The sequence below is a fragment of the Austrofundulus limnaeus genome, unplaced genomic scaffold (assembly GCF_001266775.1).
Source record: "Austrofundulus limnaeus strain Quisiro unplaced genomic scaffold, Austrofundulus_limnaeus-1.0 Scaffold3, whole genome shotgun sequence".
Classification (NCBI taxonomy): domain Eukaryota; kingdom Metazoa; phylum Chordata; class Actinopteri; order Cyprinodontiformes; family Rivulidae; genus Austrofundulus; species Austrofundulus limnaeus.
In genome coordinates, this window is record NW_013952405.1 from 703,665 (window position 1) to 719,205 (window position 15,541).

At 38.8% G+C, this 15,541-nt stretch overlaps 1 protein-coding gene across 1 annotated transcript in view; it reads right to left on the bottom strand.

Moving 5' to 3' along the window:
• Window positions 1-15,541, bottom strand: part of LOC106523022 (membrane-associated guanylate kinase, WW and PDZ domain-containing protein 1) — a gene marked incomplete at its 3' end in the record, with an annotated part of 74,865 nt that overhangs the window by 16,595 nt on the left and 42,729 nt on the right.

Consider the following 15,541-nt stretch of genomic DNA (forward strand, 5'->3'; position numbering starts at 1 on the left):
GTGTGTGTGTGTGTGTGTGTGTGTGTGTGTGTGTCTGCTTCTGATCTAAGCACAGCTAAAAGGATAAAGGAGTCAAGGCAAGCCTGGCCTTGTCACGTCATTACATTGTCTCTACAGCATGTCCATGTGAATGTTCTGCACCTTTCAAAGCTCTGTGTGCAAAATAAATCTGGTAAAGCTGCAGTCAGAAGGAGAACAGAAACAGCATTAATATGCAGCAGTCTGAGCAATAAAAGTCCTTTTATTGAGCAAAACACTCAGTCTTCACTGGCTCCTGTTTTTTAAATTAAAATATGTTTTCTTTTGTGTTTAGCGGCTGCAGCAGATTCCAATTTTTTAGCAACAAATAAACTCCTTATAACTTCTTAAGTCCAAAAATACATGAATTTAATCAGACTCGAGGTGTCGAGGTATACATTTCCAAATATGCATGTAAGAAATTATGTAATGTTTGTACACCTATACACCTGTCTCCTAATCCAAGGTACAGTTATTTACCTAATTATTTTTTTTATAAATGCATTTAACTAATCTACAATAAATGTAGATCAAATTTGTGTTATTTTACTGCAAACTACATTATTTACTGAGATACGAGTAATTGTTTTGTTTTGTTGCTTAATACTGTCTGTGATGAATTGTAACCTTTCGAATAAAGTCAGTTAATATTTACAACGATATATCCAGAGATGGTAAACATAGTTTTGGTCATGTAATTTGTTTAGATCATCATTATCTTTAATTCCTCTTGCTTGATGTATTGTTTATTCTTTTTGCTAATAAACATTTCTGACATCTTATATGGCTGGTGTTGCACCAAAATCCAAGAAATTGAAGTCTTCTTATTACTCAATCAAGTGTTGAATTTTAATTGCATATACATAAAGTGTAAAAGGATGTAATGCTGCACTCATAAAACCCCTGATCCACCTCTCACTTAGCCATTATCACCTACAAAACTCATATATTAATATATTCATATTGTGATGAGGAATTAGTCATTGATCAGCTTTGAAAAGGTTAATGACAGCATTGCTTTGGCCAATCGGAGACTTTGTACAAAGCACTGTAAACAGGCCTGACTATAAAATGTCAGCAGGACATTACGACTGATATAAGACATCAGTCAGAGGTTGTGATTCTTAAAGAGCCTTTAAGAATCAACATATCTGCTTCCTGAACCCTTTTTTACTGCAAGTTCCAAGTTCATAACTAAATTCTGCACACAGGTTCTAAGCTATTAAGCTTTTACATACAGTATAAATGGTTAAGCCTGAAACTAACAAAATTAGCATCAATGACTCCTGCATTAAGGTGGTATCTCACTGGGCTGCAAGAAATGTGCAAGAAAAAACTCAAACTTTTCTGTTGCTCTCTCAATAAAATTCTATTGTTTGAGACCTAACAACCAGCTAACCAGGAAGCCACGTTTTGTTCAGCCAGCATTTTGAAAATCACAAATTATTTTCACATGCACAGCTTTCAAAACTGCATTCCTGGTTGCCAAGATTATTTTCTTTTCCCCACCTCCAACCACATCATACACACCTGGGCCTGCTTTGTACAAACCATGGGAGTTGTCCACAGGTTTATGATTTATTCTAATGGAGAACACTTTTCAAATGAGGACTGGCAGATCTGGACCATCTTTTCCCCCCATAATTCCTATTTATTATCAGAGTGGTTTTGAGACCTGGATATTTGCCTCAGATGCTTTCCGTCAGAGGAGAGCTCCTGCGTAGGTGTCACTGAACAGCTACGGATCTCTAGAGATGAGTTGGAAACTCCCATGATGCAATTGAGGTGGGTTTGAAGTGGGATGGAGAAATCAAGTAGTCACAGCTAAGTGAGATACCACTTTTAGACTGTTGCAAAATAATATTTTCACATGCAAACAGGTAATATTTATTTGAGAAAAGTGTGAACAGCATTCATCCATCAAATAACGTAATGCCACCACCTTGTTTTTGTGAGGTACAGGTTTTATTATATGAGAACAGAGATTTTCAATGTAATGCAGGAAAATGTGTAAAAATGCACTAAATTTACCTGCAGTTTGTGTAGGTCATAAACTTTACAGTAAACACAAACGGTTCCACGTAGGGATATCCTCATTCACAGAACTCACAGTGAGGCAAGAACAGAAACATAGATAAGATAAGTGTAAACACATGATCAGCATACTGCAGTCTGTATCGACCACAGCGTGCTGCAACTATATGGCTGTTTTTGTCCTCACTGGCAGTTCATAAAAAGCTTCAGAGCAGGTGACGTGTGTTCCTAAAGTGGCCTGTTTGAGTGCAAGCTATGACCCACATCCTGCCTCCTAACATGGCCCTATCACTCACTGCTACTGAAAACACCTGCATAAACTGCAGCAGCAGTAAAACAACTCAAAGATAGCAACTAAATACTTTAAAGCTGCACAAAAAATAAATTCACTCCCCATAGTTGTTTAGAGAACAGGTTCAGAACAGTAAATTATAAATACTATTTCAGGCCTATAAGAATCCCCGATAATAGGGTGGATTAGAACAAAATGCATCAGAGGACAATTAGAATTTTTTCTTGTAGCAGCAGAATTTCTCCACGAGATGAAGATGTACAAATCCAATTTACTTTATTAACTACAAATAACATTCGTTATGGGAACAGTGCCAAGAAACTCCATATTTAACAAGACAAAATGTCTCAAAGGGCACTGTTCTTACTAGAAATAATTGCCAATGAAAGAGAACTGTTGAACAAAAACAGTACGTTTAGGTTTATAATCTGCTTCGCATGAGGCTAAAAGAACATTCACACACTTTTATCTGGAGACAAACTATATGAGGCTTACAGGTTCTTTAAAATGGAGACGTTTGACAAAGGCACACCCTTCAATTTGCATTTTCCAAAGCTTTAGCTGATGCATGATGTAAATGAGCACAAGAGGCAAAACGTGCAGAAGCCATTTTATCTGTTTTCAAAGAAAAATGGATTTTAAGGCCACAGAATCCTTTACAGTGCACAAGGCTCAACATTCGAATTTCAGCAGCTAACTATAAATTTATGAGGAATAAACATAAATCTGCTGAACTACAAGTTTGCACAGAAGATAAAGGTAAACATTCATCAAAAGTTCACTAATTCTAATTTTGAGTTTAAATAGGCAGGAGGTTATGAACAACTGAAATTACAATTTAGGCTTCCCAAATTGAATCTTCAGGCTTCGATTATTTCTTTTTTCAGACCATCAACAAGTCATACTTTCATTTTCTGGACAACCCCTGAATCCTGTTCTGGGTCAACAGGTCATATTTTTCTCTTATTCAGTAAAAAAAAAACATTTATTCCATTCCATTGACACTTTATCTAAAAAAATACCTTTTGGTACATTTAGTGTTTGTAAAACTGTTTCAGAAATCATTTTCTGGAGTATTTGTTTTACCATCTGCCCTTTGCATTTATACAAATCTAATCTTTGCCCTTCCTTTGCCTCAGCTCCTCACAACTAAGAACTGAGAAGAAATACACTGAAAAACAAGCAGGCAACAAGAATTTAACAAAATAAGACCTCCAACATATTAAACCAATGTCTATTAGATATGATGTGTAACAAATCAGTGTAACCAATCAATTGTTTTGTTGCCATTGTATTTTATTATCTGATCTCTGGCAGAGTGAATATTGATACTTACATTTTGAAAAGATACATATATTATATAGCAGGAAAATCTGCAAAATATTTGTGGAGTTTAATTTCTGGGTCACAGAGATGAGGGTAAGGCAATTGGCAGACTCCCAGGACTGGATATCCCAGTGACTAAGGTCAGAAGTCCAAAAATCAGAGGGTTACTTCTTAGTTTTTACAACTACAAATAATAAGCTAAATGTTAATGTTCATGGTAGTATAATCAGAAGGAAAAACTGTGGAAATATGGCTTGTTTGAAATCCTGCTGGGAGAGACTGTCTTTCCTCTAAAAACATTGACTCACAGTTTTGGTTTAGAACAATGTTCCTTTGAACAAACAAAACCAAGCAGGGATGTTTGGTCAGATTACATACCAGCATGTTTTGTAACCCAATAAAAATCACTTAATTAAAAAAGAGACAAAGCATCAGCTCAAACACCTAAAACCAGCTGTCAAGTATGGTGGGCGAGAGCTGATGATTTGAGCTTGACTGGCTGATGTAGGACCTGGGCACCTTCAGGCTTTGAGTTGAACATGAACTCTATTAATCAAAGTATTATAAGGTCAAATGTGCAGTTGTGTCCAGCTACAGTTTAGGCAACGGGATATCGAGAATAGACAACTCCAAGTAGAGCAGAAAACGCACAATGGCGACTGAAAAACAGAAGAGTCACAATGTTGTACCAAGCCAGACCTCAAACTTTTTTTAAAAAAAAGGAATCTTGATTTTTCTAAACTGCCTCACTTACACTACCTCACTTGGGTGCGACTATTGGAGACTCACTGGTGACTCAGAATTCTGAGAAATGTTGGTGTGATGAATTTGCAAAACCGTATTCTAAAGTTTGCACTTTTTTTGTTGTTACCCAAATCATACCCGCAACTTTGTACCCATCTTGGCATCCACCCCCATGTTTATGATTTATTCTACTGAAGTGCACTTTTAAAATGAAGGTAGACAAGTTTGGAATAGTTATATTTTTATTAAATGCTATTTAACATCCACATGGTTTCTAGACCTGGACATTCAGGGCTGTAGCACTGGCTGTTTTCTGTCACAAGGAAAGTTCTTGAATGGTGTGAAAGTAAAGCTAAAATGTGACGAGTTTGAGATACTCACAACAATACTGACTACTTTGAGAGAAAACAAAATTTATAGACTAACTCGCAATTGATGTTTACCAAATAGTCACCATTAGATACAGTCCAGTGAGATTTTATAAAGGCTTTGTTTTAAATGAGTGAGTTGGGTTGGGCAAAATTGTATTGTTTGCTAATAATCATCAGAGTATACATTCGGCAGTTATTTGGCACTCATCGATTATTACGATTAAATAAGGGCTCACTTCCGCATCAAAGCCCTCACTCTATCTCAGACTGTTTTTGGGTTTTTCCATCTCTTTCTTTGAGCATTTCTTTTCTCTATGAAAATGTTCTGACTGTGGCTCGATCCATCTGTCTGTATCTCTACTTCAATCAGTTGTAGCTCCAAGTTCAGATATTGCCTGACACTAAACCTGACTAAACCACATTCAAAACTACACCCTAACTATAAAATCCAAACACACCAAATACAAATCTCTCAAATTTCATTGCTTACTCCTACTCTCACCGTTTCTTCATCGCTGCCAAACTTCACTCAACTTTCACATCTTTTTACTTTCTTCTGCTTCTTCTTTGTACCAACTAACTTTAGGTGTCAGTCAGAAGGAGTTTGGGAGTTTTTTCAGTGGGGTGGGGGTGAAACCAGAGGGTGGATTGAGGTGATTATTTTCTCTGTGATACACTTGAAATATGACAAGTGATGTAAATGATTTATCATAACTCTGGTTTTACTTGGCCTATCAACACAGTTTGGTGTATAGCTTGAAGTCTATACTTTTGACACAAATAGGAACAGATTCTTATAGCGAGCGTATCGTTCCCACTAGAGTGATTTAAATTGGTCATGTGCTGGGGTCCAGGGACTGCTGAGAATGAATTGTCATATTGGCTGAATGCCCAATTAATCATGATTCATTTTTTGCCAGTAATGCTCAACTGTAATAGTGGGACTAGTTATGGACTACTCCTCCATAACAATCAATGAGACTATGGTTATTCAGAGCTTACTTTGAATATTTATTTTTGGTGTTTAAGTTTTTTGTATAGTTAAAGAAAGAAATTAATTTTGGTAAATCATGTTAATCTGGACACCCTGTTCGACTCCTTTGCTGTTGTCCTGCTTTGACCTCTGGATCATTTTGTTTGGGTTAAGATTCCTTTTATTGACTCCAGTCACTGGCATGCCCAGCAGCTCTGTTCACCTGTTCAAATGTTTCTCCTTCACCATAAACGGAAGCTGGCAGTAGCACCAAAAGCTCATTTTGTGCACATGTAAATGAGGCAAACAACTGTCCCTCAGCTGAATACCACCACCAATACAACAGTCAGTTGCAGGTGAAAAACGCCCTCCCGAGTGTTAACAATAGGCAGTGGGCCGATAGCACTCTGGTGACATCTGATACCCTTCATCGCCTTCTTGCTGTTGATTGTCTGGGGAGCTTCCACTCATTGTCTTACACTGACACACACACACATACAATTGTAGTTACACAGAGATGCACAGGACATCTGCTGTTTTTAACCCCTGGTTGTAAAGTGGGAGCGTTCTTGGTGAACGAGGGGAGGAGGGCGGGGGGCGTTGCCAACAAGAACAACCACTGACCTGAGAGTGAGATCATCCTTAATGATGAGATAGAAGCTCATGAGACAAAACTGCTTTGCTCTTATAGAAATAAATTACAAAGTGTCCTTTAATAATGCAATAAACAGCAACATGATTGTCTAAGACATGGGACAAATATAATGAAGCTAAAATGCACTGTTATATATGTGATAAGCCATAAATTTATTAATTGCATAAATTAAAATGAGGTTGATAAATTTAATTTGCCTACTTGTTTGTTTGCTTCGTGTTGCCCTCTTTTCTACTCTCTTGTCAGGTATTGGCCAGGTGCATGGTCTCATAACCACTGTAGCATAACAGCCTCGTGAACAGGCATTTAGCTAGGGGGGACATCTTGGATTTTCTGATGTTTTCTTTCAGCTGGTGATGCTTTAGGATGCCCTCAGTGCACCATACCAAATCTTAGGTTTGCTGAGAGGTTTTTCTTTTTAAAAAAACTACATAAATTTCATAAACTTACATAAACAATATTGTCGTTTATCGCAATACTTTCTGAAACAGTTTATCATCCAGCAAAATTTGTTCCAGTGACAGGCCTAACTATATATTCTTTGATTGCGATTAAAAAAACATAGCTACATGATATACTGAAATTTGTTTCAAGAATAAACACAAGCTTTGTGTTGATGAGGATGTATGTGTGTTATGCAAACAGAAAAGAAAGGTGACGTGAGAAAACATTGTGAGCATATCGTTGAGCAGACAGAGCAGAGAAGAGGCAGCAATGGCAAACAGTCACAGAGGGAGTTAGCGAAGGAAGTCTCCTGGGCCTTTAAGCCAATTATCGGAGCAACATTGATTGAAGCAGCACTTTAAGGCCTCATCTACACAAGCAGTCCTTTAATACACTGGTCAGATGATGGGAGTGTCTCAACCACAAACTGAACGCACAGCCATTTGAATCCATTATGGTGTCAGCAGGACACATCTTGTCAGATGCTTAGATTTTTTTACTTTAATGTCAGGACCCAGTTTACATTACATTTGTGTTACTTCTCGTTCTGACATGAGGTCTCCTTGTACACATGTAAAAATACATGTATACAATATGTAATGCAAACCTCAGTGACATAATGGATTAATAGCTTTTGCATGAACCATTAGGAATCTTCACAGACAAAGACCAAAAATAAATAAATAAAGAAAGAAATTACAGCATAGAAAGGAGCTGTGGGAGTTCAAATCTCACGCACCTTGATTCATCTTCTGTTCAACTTGGATTTGGTTTTGATAATTATTTGATGAGATTTGATCATCTTAGCTTGCCTTAAAATAAACCATTCCTCTAACATGATTTAGAATGGTTTAGTCCACCAGGTAGTTAAAACTTGTGCTTCAGATGTAAAAGAAATTGTACCAATTATGTGATTCGTGTGTGATGAACCCAGAGATCTTAGTAAATATCGAGCTCTGACAGGTTGGAACTGCTTCAATTAGCACTTCCATCCCCCATGAAACAGAAGCTGGCCTACAATGATTTATGAAGAGAACAGCAAGAGAATCAATTTGGTGAAGACCCACAGATTAATGATTAAGCAAATAGCTGTCCCTCTCCAGATGCTATCAGTAGTTAAAGTGCTACTAGAAGCATGTCACACTGTATACACTGTACACGTTCAAGCAACGATAGGAAGTAGGGATGTCCCGATCACAAACTCAGTATCGTATCAGCAGATATGGCCATTTTTTGAAAATCAGGTAGAATCTGATTTAGTCATGTGATCGGGCCGATCCAGATTTCGCGACAGTTTTCAGCATCATCGTGCTTTACAACTGCCGTTAAGAAGTCAAGACGCACACAAGTATGCAACCATGTCCACAGTGTGGGAACACTTTTCAATGGAAAACGATGCTGAAACTGCATCTTGCAAAATCTGCAAACTGGATGTTTCTTGTGGTGGGAACAGCAGGGCTTGCTTTAATACTACAGTATCAACCTTGTCACTTGGAAAGAAATAAAGCTATCAGATCAGTATCGGATCGGTATCGGAAAGACTAATCATTAAAAAAATTGGATTGTATTGGGAGCCAAAAAAATCTGGATCGGGACATCCCTTATAGGAAGCAACAGTGACTTGTGATTTCCTTTTCCATTTTCCTGAAACACCAAAAACAGAAAAACAAAATCATATGATTACTGAAGTCTTCAAAACTCTTGTTTCCTTCTTTACTGTTTCCTACTGTGGTACGAATTTATCAGAGCAACATATAATGTAATCCACTTTGATCTCAGCCTTTCTCAAACTGTTAGCTGTCCAGAAATTAACTCTATTTCTCTACCCAGCCAATCAATGAGATATTTAAAAAAGGTATTAATGGTTTTAAAATATCATAGAATCCCATTTCCACAGATCTGAACTACTGCTTTAAACTTGCAAATGCAAGAGTATCCTGCAAGGGACTAATACACCTTTTGTGTTTTCTTTAGTCACGGTATTGTATGGTTATAAAGAATAGCCATTTTCTAATTGAGCTTCTATATTACTTGGTCCAGAGTAAAGTTTATTTCCAAGTAATAGCTACTAAAAATGTTCTATTTCAGATAATCAGATGTAAATACTTGCAGTTCTTTTTTTTTCTTATTTGCAAGACACATAAACATCACAGTGTTCTAAACAAAAAACAAAATAAGCTAATTGGAAATAGTGCAGTGTGACAATGTGTAAAGTTGATACGTTTTCACATCTTTTTCAGCATCTTATCAGCAGAATATTGGTAAAATCAAACAAACAGAACATTAACAATCCTTTAGAGAATTAAAAATCATGCAGCAAAATGTCTCAGTTCACAAATTTTCTGTTTACAAGGTTTTGTTCAAGAGACATTTTTGCATGTCTGCTCATGCTGTTTAGGCCATACAAACTACTTAATATTGTATAAATGGCATTACATAAATGAAAATGAGGAGGCACCATCAAAATCTAAGTTATTTAATTGGTGCAATCTTTGAAATATTTTTGAATAATACTGAAGCTTAGGTAATTCTTTATAAAAGAGCAAATTATATTGCATTTTTTTAAAAGCAGATTGCTTGCTGTGATTTTTTTTAACTAAAAGAATGATGAAGTTGCCCATTAAAGAGGGAGAAAAGGCAGTCACACAATACTTCTATAATACCCTACACAACAGGCTATTCTTTCAGCTCGCGCCACAACACTCCTCACAGCTGAGTCCAGCCGCTATTCTCCTGCTGTTCCCTCTGCTCCCTCCTCCCCATTGCTCCCTTTCAATGTGGGGATGAATGATGAGGCAGAGGGACTGAAAATGAATGGTGAACAAGCACATGCAATCTCAAGCGTCATTTGGTGAGAACCTTGTAAAATGACACACACACAAAAAAAGAAAAATTATGGCCAGGCTTTTTGTTAGCTTTAAAAAAAGGCTGTTTATGGGAAATAAAAAACTGAAGACTGAAAAAGAGGACAACAGCTTCCGTTAAGAGGTGAGCAAAGAAAGGCTAGTGCGCAGGAAAGGGTGACTCAAGGAGGTAAAAATAAAAGGGAAGATGGAGAGGGGAAAAAATGAAGGCAAATATGCTGCTGCAGGAGCTAATGACAGAGGGGGAAATGTCCTCTAACAGCAGGCGAGCGTGTCAACAAATCAGTGTTTAAATGCGGCCAAAAACCAAACATCCTCTCACACAAAACCACCATCATCAAAGAGAACAATACATCCCATCTTGTCAATACCATTCCCAATCTGCATTTCAACAGTCCCTCCACCTGCCTTCTGTGCATCCATCTATTCTCCCCACCCACATCTCATCCAATCTAATCCCGGAAGCCAGGGCATCACTGCCAGCAAAAGAAGTAAATGTCACAGATTTACCTCTACGCTGCCACTGGTGCAGCTACCGCATCTGTTCTTCCCCTCCTGTACAGTATTCCATGCAAAAAAAGAAAAAAGAAAAAACAGAGGTAAATCTGAGCAGGCTGAATTCTGTTCTTCCTCTTGCATCCAAGCCATCCATGGATCATGCAGCTGTCTGTGAGCGAGTGCTACCCCCCAGCTTTGCGAGCTCATTCAGGCAGGCGGCTAGCAGGCAGCTGCTGTTTTTTTTTTCTTCAAAGCTCCACAAGCGGAGCAAATTAGAGGTCCAGCCCAGTTTAGAGGCTGAGCCAATGTGAGCTATTCACACTCTGGTTCCTGTCTGAGGCCAATGGCTGCAGCCTCACAGCCCCCTGCGTACTCCCGCCCACTGCCTTCCTCTTTCCTTCCTACTTCCCTCTCTCTTCCTATGTCTCCCCACAGCCCTTCTCCTACTTTCTTAGTCATAAATATAGACTCTTGACGTTACCTAACACATAGTCTCTTGAGATAAACAACCAGCTTTATGCAGGTCTCTTCGCTGAGAAAACCTCCAGAGGTGAATGCTGGGTTAAAGAAGGGCGCAGAGGGCAAGAAGATGGGAGGTACACACAATAGAAACAGAAGATGTAGCAGATGGTAGGGATAGGATGGCAAATAATTATTGAATTATCATGAAAGTTGGTGGCTGGTGTCTTATTGCCTTTCTGTTGGTTGGTTTCCTTCTTTAGTCAAAGCCAGACTTGAGAAGGACTTTGGGAGATTAAGAAACTAGGGAATGGTCAAACGAAAGCTTGTACATCAAAGCACAGAACAACACTTGTGTTAACATGGATTGGTGCACAGGCAATTGAACCACAGAACCCAGGTGCTGTGAGTGAAGACAGATTTCTGGTTGAATAAAGACCACAAAATCTCAGTCTCACAACCACACTGTACCACTAATCAAAAGTAAGTAAACTAACTTTAAAAACAACAGGAAATTTAACACAACGTGCAAAGTTCCTCTCAAATTGTTTGAGGTGTTTTGGGGGTAAAGATGCAAATGCCATGACAATATAACTGCTGACAATTTCTAAACAGCCAAATTAAAGGTGCTACATAAACACACTTAAAGCCTATCCCAATAAAACATGATAATATGGGGATGGCAATGGCAGAGTGGTTAGAAGAGTTATCCTGTAACCGGTGGGTTGCTGGTTCCATCTGTTTTAGTTGTCTGTCCTTGGGCAAGACACTTCCCCTGCTTTGTTTGCTAGTGGTAGTCAGAGGGTCCAGTGGCACCGGTGCATAGCAGCCCCGCTTCTATCAGTCAGCCCCAGGGCAGCTGTGGCTACATTGTAGCTTACCACCATCAGTGTGTGAATGTGTGAATGAATGAGTGAATGATTGAAGTGTAAAGCACTTTGGAGTCTGAAGGGACTTGATAAATCACAAGTTCAAGCCATTTACCATTTACTAATATTGCAGAAACCACAATAGCTTATTGTAAAGCTCCTGGAAACACTAGCTGTTGGTTATGAGCCAAATTAAGGACCTAATCTGACATTTTTGAAAATTGTCTTGGGTACTTACTTTATTACTTCAATGTTTTTGTTCAAAAAATGAATTACGATAAATCCTATAATATTTATTTTGTTACTAAACACTGAGTTATTTTACGTATTTTCAGATGTACCTGATGTGTTTCAACTTCTTACTTCCATCTTCATCAGAGGTGTTACAGCTGATGTACCTTTAAAACAGTTCTACTTTCCTGAAACATGTCAGGTATGTCTGAAAAGACATAAAATAACTCAGTGTCTAGTAACAAAAGACAGATTTTAAGATTTATCAAATGTATAGACACGATGAAATTTATTGGATTATTAAGTGAATTACAACATCTCTTATGTAATGAGCTAAACTTTGGGACAAAATGTTGGAATGCAAAACCCAAATTAATAACACCATTACTAATTAACCTTTATTTAACTAGGCAAATCTCATTGAGATCACAGATCTCTTTTGCAAGGGAGAACTGGGCCTGAAGGTAACCTAACATGCAATGAAGCATGCGATGTTGTAAATTAACATACCTAAGTTTAGCTGCAAGTGTTTATTCAAACCAAATATCATTTTTTAACCCTAACCCTTCTTGATCACCTTATAAGAATCAGTGTCAGTCTGTAAAGAAAGGAAGCCCCACTGTACACAAATAAACCTGCAGATTAGCCTCATTTAGCTTTAGATGAGCTGAGGACATTTCTGAGCGTATTAGAAAGGACCAGTTACAGCTTTCAATGCGTTAAAGTTCTTTGTTTATTCTGAACAAAAATTAATAATTTATCATAGTTTTACAAGAAGTTAAAGGACAACCTGAAGCTTTTTCAAAAAAAAATATGTTAGCCATAACCTTTTAGTGGTTCCAACTCTTCAGCTCTGGACAGCCTTCAGATGCTTTTGTGGATATGAAAGTCATACTTTTAATATTGCCACAAAAATCTGAAGTATTCATTTGGGGACTACAGAATGGTAGCAGCAGAAAAATGTTAGCTACTCATTTTCAGCTAGTTGAGATGGAGCTTACTTGACCAGATGCAATCTCACCAGAAGCCTCAACAGAAAACCCTGTTCAACAAGAATACACACTTACACAACACACTTCAAAACAGGATTTAGATGTCTTCTGGCTGTCACAGCAAGCAAGAGGTTCAAAGTCAGTCGACTCCAGATGCACCAGCAAAGCAAGGTAGCAACAGAGGTGAAACAGTCAATATGTGAAAAGATAAGCCAGCTTTGAGGCTTGCTAGTGTGATGAAGTGATAACATATAGTCTGTACAACCACCCAGTCCTGAGAATTAACAACAAACATGTTTAATACAGAGAAAAGATTGACTGAGATGCACAGCAACTTTGCATTTAGTTTTAAAAAAGTAATCACCAAGACTGCCTAATGATTCCTTGTATGTACTTGGTGAAATAAAGAGATTCTGATCCTGAGAATGAAGACAAACATCAGTGAAGACAGTTAAAGCATACCAAACAAACAATCATACTTGTTGCTCGAAGGTTAGTTCCCACAGATCCACATCCAACTGTCACAAGACACTCACACACAGATTCTGATCATAACAGAGAATTGTTCCTCATTAAGTGCATTAAAACACATTTTCCTTGACTTCACAAGACTGTTTGTGTCATCGTAGTCACCGTTGTCATGTACAATGAGAACTCGAATCAGATGCAAGAAACTGGTCCAGTACTCAGCCTTGAAAGTTTATTCGCACACATTTAAAGATTATAGAAATGGCACATTCCACAAGTCATTACAATGTTTTATAAAACCTGGTCACACCCCAGATATGATGTTATAGTAAACAAGGAAGTATCTTTAAAACAGTTCTACTTTCCTGAAATGTAAAACATGATGTGTTTATGCTGCTGGAGTGATTCACATGTTAGAGACTTGATGATTCTCTTACTGGTTAAAATAAATGATTACAATCGAATCAAATCAAATATCCTAGGCTACGTCTTAATGTTTCATGGAAAGACCGGACTCTATCCTTGGCTTAAGTATCCGTGTGGTCTGAGTGCAGAGAGGCCACAGCCGGATCGCTTTAATTTGACTTGAGTAACTGGGGTGAGCCTGTCAACCATCTTCACCACCTTACCTGAGCATTAACAAGATCAAAGAAAGACTGTCTAACAGGAGCTGCACGCGGTGTTGCGATTAAGGATTTTAATTCAACGTTAAGCAGGAGAAGGAAATGGATGGATGGAAGGATTATTCTGGGCTTTGTTTTTTATTTGTTTTTACAGTTGGTCATCATCAGAATTAATTACGATGATTTAGAAACAAACTGAGGCAAGGGTACAGACTGTCCTACAGTCCAGGTGCACAAACATACAGAATAGGTTGTGGATGATTTAACATTAGACGCTTAAGAGAAATAGGCTGGGAGAAGACTGGCAACAACAAAAACAACATCAGAGACCACCGCCTCCATGGCTACCATTCAGTTCATTAGCCAGTCTTGCAAATGATGAAGTATTTGAAGTTTCTTTGGCCTTCATGTGGATTATAACACATTTTAATTGTGCCTGTTTGAGACTGTTTTCTGCAAAATGTTAAAAATACACACAGAGAGCACCAAGATATACATAAAACATGGGCCACACAAATGCACAACTCTTGTAAACACACACATACACAGAGTCTTCTGCACCTGTCTTCATACATCACTGCTCTGTGAAATCCTTTTTTATCTGTCTTGATCAGTCAAGAAGCTTCCCCCCCCMCCCCCCCAACACACACACACCTGTTTTCAGAGGGAACTGTGCATGAGCACAGCAGATCTCTGATCACATAAACAGAATATGAACTGTGTGTATGTGTGGAAAAAACAGCCAAGCAGAAAGCTGGGGCCCACTCATCCGTTACAAGAATGAATGGCCATCATTAGCATGAGGCTCCCCGGCAGCACCCTGCAATGCAGCGGCACACACAATGGCGAGTGCCACGCTTCCCCCTGCCATCCCCCCCTCCTTCTTCAGAGAAGTCCTTTTGTTAGAGCAGCATCTGGACCTGACCTCCCTGCATTCAAGGCTGATGACCCCCCCACACACACCCCACCAACCCTCTCTCAGTTCCTCATGTCTTCCATTTTTTCCCTCCATCTCCAGCCTCCTCTTGAAAACCTGCAGCTAACCCCCTCCTGTCCAATATATTTTTTCCCAACTCTCTCTTCTAGCTAAGGAGAGCAGCCACGTCTTGCTTCTTGAGAAGAAGGTCTCTGTTTAAATGGAGCTTATGCAAAGCCTGCAGGCTGAATCAGAAAAGCACAGAGGAAAAAGCACCAGGGCTACCGGCCATCTGTCCCTCTGGGTTGGACATGCTCCGAGTGTGACTGCCCCTCTTTTTCCTCTCACGTAATTCCCACCCCTACCCCCACCTTCCCTGATTCCGTTAGCCTATATACACAGCATCAACCAAAAACACACACACAGTCTCTGCCATGCAAGCACCATACGCTTTGAATGGTGGAAAATGGTGAGCACATTGAAAGAAAAAAAAGAAAACAGGAACGAAGAGAGCAAAAAAAAAAATGATATGAGGAGCTGCCACTTGCCTGGATGCAGAGAGAGCCCAGAGCCAGAAAATCAACCCTTAGTCCCTTACTTTGTGTGAGCACCAAACAGAAATTTGTCTCCAACAATGATTTCCCCGAGATCAGCAATGGAGTGGAAAACAAGGAAGCGAGGAGAGTGAAAGACAGAGAGGAAGGGAGGGAGAAAGAATGAGAGAGAGAGAGAGAGAGAGAGAGAGAGAGAGAGAGAGAGAGAGA